Below are 6,000 nucleotides of genomic sequence, written 5' to 3'. Positions count from 1 at the left end.
ATCTCCCTCAAAGATAGGAGGAGGTCCATCCCCGTGAGACATCTTGCTCTAAGCGATTAAGCTTAAAAAGTGAGCACGAGGCTCTGATACCAATTGAAAGGATCAAGATGCCCAAGAGGGGGGGGTGAATTGGGCTAATTCTAAATTCTCTTGCAATAATCAAATCCTACGGATAGCCCAATTAACCCCTTGTGCCTAGAAAAGTGTTTATATCAAACTAATGCACAACAACCTCTCAAACTAAGTTCGAAAATTACTCTAGCAAGCAATTCTATGGATGTAAAACAAGTATTGAATTGCTCAAAGTAAATACTCAAAGTAAGTGCTCAAAGTAAGTAGAGAGAGAAAGGAACGCGGCGATGTTTTGCCGAGGTATCGGAGAGTCGCCACTCCCCACTAGTCCTCGTTGGAGCACCCGCGCAAGGGTGTAGCTCCCCCTTGATCCGCGCAGGATCAAGTGCTCTCTACGGGTTGATTCTTCGACACTCCGTCGCGGCGAATCACCCAAAGCCGCTCACAACTTGAGTTGGGTCACCCACAAGCTCCGCCGGGTGAACACCAAACTCCCGATCACCACCAAGCCGTCTAGGTGATGGCGATCACCAAGAGTAACAAGCACGAACTCTCACTTGACCACGCGAAGCCTAATGAGAAGATGGATGCACACTTTGCTACTCTTGATTTGCTAGTGAGGCTTTTCTCTTGGATTCTCAAATCACAAACACCTCACTAGGATCTTGCTCTTCTTGGCACTCACAAACGTGTTTCTCAGCTGTTGGAATGAGCAAAGGATACTCCACTCACGAGTGGAGCTTCTATTTATAAGCCAGCCTGAAAAACTAACCGTTATGAGCTTCTGCGGGATGACCGGACGCTCCGGTCGTGATGACCGGACGCTCCGGTCAATTCAACCCGTGAACCAGCATTCAAGTGATGACCGGACACTGTCAGGGTCCGGTCAGTACCGACCGGACGCGTCCGGTCGCTCTTGGATGCTTACTGTAAACGACCGGACGCTGGATACACAGGGTCCGGTCACACTGACCGGACGCGTCCGGTCACACTTTTCCAAATCTGGACCCTTACTGGAGTTGACCGGACACTGGCCCTCAGTGTCCGGTCACATGACCTCCCAGCGTCCGGTCACACCAGACTTGATCTTCTCGGTCAAATGAACTGACCGGACCCTGCGGCCAGCGTCCGATCGCACCGGAGCCAGCGTCCGGTCAGTATTTGACCCTCCATTCACTTCCAACTTCTGAACATATGTGAATGAAGTTTGCTCCAAAGGATCTTAGGCATTCATAGGAGCTACCTAGAGCTAGTTTTAACAAGTGTGCACCACACCTAACTCACTAGACTCAACTAGGTCAAGCTACCTGTTCATACCCCCTTTCATAGTACGGCCAAAGGAAAAACAAAGTCCTAAACTACTCTAAGTGTCTCTCCAACTCCAATCGACACTTAGAACTAGTCATCCTTAACCTTGTCGTCCATCCTTTGAAAACCGAAATGATTTCCATCGTAGGGGCATGACAACCTCGATTGCCCAATCGATCTCCATTACCATGACCTAACTTAATTGCCTCTGCAAAAACACACGTTAGTCATAGTAATCTTGTATTGACATTAATCACCGAAATCCAACTAGGGGCCTTGAGGAATAATAACAATGAAACCAATGTCCTAAAACGTTTGATTGCATTTATCTATGACATGGACCTCTGGTGAGATTAATCTTCAAAGAGATGCAATGACGACCTCATTTGCACCTCAGTTTTTTCATGAAAAACATTGAGAGATTTGTCGTACCATTTTATTAGAAGATAATAAAAAAAACAAGAAAACCAAAAAAACTTGACTACATGGACCGATTCAACCTGTCCCAACCACATGGGGCACCGATCACAAAAATATAAACAACCGTCACACACTGGCTGCAGTGATGGAAGTCAGACCGAAAGCTAGACAAGAAGCGGGGGAAGAGGAAGAAAAACAAATACTCGTAACAACTAAATACTAGAAATATACCGACTGTCGCTATCGCCAAATGGTATCAAGTTAGGAAGCAACTTCGGCGGGCTTTTGGGCTTGATTCTAGAGGGTGCCATTGTTTCACTCTTTCTAATTATGCCACTAGAAGTACGCGATAAGCCATCATATTGTCAACCCTGAAATGATCAAGATGTCTAAGAGGGAGGGTGAATTGGACTAATTCTAAATTTCTTTGTAATAATTAAGTCCTACGGTTAGCCCAATTAACCCCTTGTGCCTAGAAAGTGTTTCTATTGATCTACCACACAAAAATTTAGCAACCTAGATTCCAATCCTACTCTAGCATAGTAATTCTATAAATGTAAATGACAAGAATTGAATTGCTCAAAGTAAATGCTCAAAGTAAAGAGAGAAGGAGTCACACGGCGATGTTTTGCCGAGGTATCGGAAAGTCGTCACTCCCTACTAGTCCTCGTTGGAGCACCCACGTAAGGGTGTAGCTTCCCCTTGATCTGCGTAAGGATCAAGTGCTCTCTACGGGTTGATTCTTCGACACTCCGTCGCGGTGAATCATCCACAACCGCTCACAACATGAGTTGGGTCATCCACAAGCTCCGTCAGATGATCACCAAGCTCCCAATCACCACCAAGCCTCTAGGTGATGGCGATCACCAAGAGTAACAAGCACGAACTCTCACTTGACCACGACAAGCCTAATGAGAAGGGTGGATGCATACTTTGCTACTCTTGCTTTCACTAATGAGGGCTCTCTTTGGGATTCTCAAATCTCAAGCACCTCACTAGGACCTTGCTCTTCTTGGCACTCTCAAAGGTGTTTCTCAGCTGTTGGAATGAGCAAAAGTACCCCCTCACATGAATAGAGGAAGTATTTATAACCTGGGTTGAAAAACGAACCGTTATGAGCCTCTGCAGGGTGACCGAACGCTCCAGTCATGTTGACCGGACGCTCCGGTCAGTTCTCCCCGATCTCCAGTGTTTAAGTTGTGACCGGACATGTCCGGTCACGATTTTCTCTCTCTAGAACCTTACTGGAGTCGACCGGACGCTGGCACCTAGCATCCGGTCACTCACCTCTCAGCGTCCGGTCATGTCCAGACGATTTCACCTTGATCAAATGAACTGACCGGACTCTGCGCCAGTGTCTGGTCACTCCAGAACCAGCGTCCGGTCAGCATTTGACCCTCCATTCACTTTCAACTCTCGATCATACGTGAATGAAGTTTGCTCCAATGGATCTAAGGGCTGTTTAGGAGCTACCTAGTGCTAGATTTAGCAAGTGTGCACCACACCTAACTCACTAGATTCACCTAGGTCAAGCTACCTATCCATATGCCCCTTAATAGTATAGCCAAAGGAAAAACAAAGTCCTAAACTACTCTAAGTGTCTCCTCAACACCAAACGACACTTAGAACTAGTCCATCCTTAACCTTGTCGTCCATCCTTTGAAAACCAAAACGATTTCTATCGTAGGGGCATGACCACCATGATAGCCCAATCGATCTTCATTACCGTGACCTAACTTAATTGTCTCTACAAAATACACGTTAGTCACAGTAATCATGTATTATCATTAATCACCAAAACCCAACTAGGGGCCTAGATGCTTTCAATCTCTCCCTTTTTGGTGATTGATGACAATACCACCTCGAGTATGTGAAAGAGATGAGGTTTTTAACATGCTTGGTTCATATAAGCTTTTGACAATAAGAACAAAAGTGTTAGGCAAGCTTATATGACCCAAGCCAACATGATGTACTCAAAAGATATGAAATAAACAAGAGTACAAGTGATAAAGCTCATTTGCATCGAAGTAAAACGCGGAAGCAAAGAAAATGAGCATAACACAAGTGATATGACATATAAATAATTCAAAGTAGGGAGCACACATGTCACATATCACGATCACGTAGATATCACTATCACATAAATATAGTTTGATGCATAAAAGTAAACACACGAATGCATAATAGTGTATCACACATAAAAACCAAATATAATAGATAAACTAAGCTCCCCTAAGTCGCTCCCCCTAAGTCTAACATACTCGATCCCTCTCCCCCTTTGGCGTCAAACACCAAAACCTAAGGGTCGATCGGCGGAGCTGCAGCGGATGAGTCGGGTGCTGAGGTACGAGGAACGAGCTGCAACTTTGTGCCATCATCATCTGATCTTGAGCTCTGAGCAGTCTGACCCTCTATAGCTAGAAGCGATGCTGAAGCAGTCTGGGTCGGATCTATAACTAGCGCTGCCTGCTCTGATGATGCAACTGATGAAGGGAGCGTCTCTATAGTCCTGGTAATAGGTGCAACTATGGAAGGACCTAGGACATGTAGCTCTGGTGGAGTAGGCTGCCCTGCCAACTCACTGAATGAAGCACTAAGGCTCCTAGAAACTAGGGTGAGCACTGACGAACTCTGAGGCAGGGTAAAGCCCGTATGAAGAGGAGTGAACTGCGGGGCTAGCACTAGCGAAGCAAACCACTAGGACATCTGCTCTGTAGGTGAAGGAAACTGTGGCGCTGGCTGTCCCTGACTCTGAAGCCCACTGGGCTGTACAACTAGAGTCATAGAAGCTGGGGCAGGCTAATCAGACTAGGGCAAAGGCTGTGGCAGTGGAGCCCCAATAGCTATCACAACATGCTACATAAACCCAAGTAGCTGCTGTTGCATGAGAAGCTGCTACTGATGCATGGCCTGCTGCTGCTGCTATATAGCCTACTGCTGCTGCTGGATCACCTACTGCTGTTGCTGGAACTCATCTTGCCAAGTCTAAAACTGTGCAAATGTAGCAGCGGTCTCCTAAGCCTGGCAAGCCTGATCCTGCCTCATCTGCTCAAGTATAGCAAGTAGAATGGGATCTGTCTATCATGCAGGTGGGGCTGAACTAGAGCTACCAGCCTTATGGTCATGTCGTCGTGGAGGCATCTAAGGGATATCGCGGTAGTCATCATCTGAGCTATCACTGGGGTCGCTGTCGACCATCCCCTCCTGCTAAGCATCTAACTGCTCCTCTATAGCTACTATGCCCTTGATGGTCTCATCTTACTAGGCTGCAGTCTCTGGAACCTCTGGATGACGGTGTGGCTGGCTGGGTGTCCTCACTGCACTATGGTGGATCATCTAAGTCATGTTATATGCAGGAAACTCTGTAGTAGCACCACTATACTCTGCTAGCATCTCAGGTGGCCTCACAGTAACTGCCATATGGATCAAGAATGTAATCCAATGAGCATATGGTAGCTGCCTGTGACCCCTGAACCCCTCTGCAATAGTATCCTCTATCTCTGATAAAAGGAGATCTCAAATGTCAAACACAATCTGCTACATTAGAGAGTTCAGTAGCCATAGCTATATGCAAGTCAAGCCCTTGCGATACCCCATCTTCGGAAGTAGTGTCCTCCTCATAGTAGCATCAAGCACTCTAGCAGTAGGAGTGAGATCACTGGGTGTCCTACTCGACCCCTCACCGAAAGGCTCTGTGAAGCAATTGCGGACTAGATCTGTAGGGGGCACTATACCGCCATTAGGGTGTTTAGGAGGTGCTGTTTGTCCATAGCAAACCTCATAAAGCTGGACTGGCTGCTCCTGAAGCCTGATAATCTCTCTAACCCTTGAGCTCATCAACCTGTAATCTCTGCCTCTGAAAGCAAACTGAATGAATCTGTGTTGTAGGTCAATCCAAAGTGTAGCATAGAACTGACAGACCTAAGATGAAACATATAAGCCTATCCATCTAAGTAAATCTATCAGCCCTGGCAGGTATGATAGGTAAGGGCGAATATGCTCTCCAGCTGCTGCTACAATGGACTCAATGTTGCACACCCTCTGAGATCTAAATACTATCCCACTATTAAGATATGCACTATAAAAGTTTTCCTGTAGTGGTGTGTAGAAGCCCTCTGAAGCTCGGTCATCTCTCCTCGGTGGGAACCACTGCTCAAAATCAACAAATCTGAGCTGCTGCACCTGCTTGGCCGTGGTGGC

The sequence above is a fragment of the Miscanthus floridulus genome, chromosome 14 (assembly GCF_019320115.1).
Source record: "Miscanthus floridulus cultivar M001 chromosome 14, ASM1932011v1, whole genome shotgun sequence".
NCBI lineage: Eukaryota > Viridiplantae > Streptophyta > Magnoliopsida > Poales > Poaceae > Miscanthus > Miscanthus floridulus.
Note: the sequence above shows the minus strand (reverse complement) of the source record.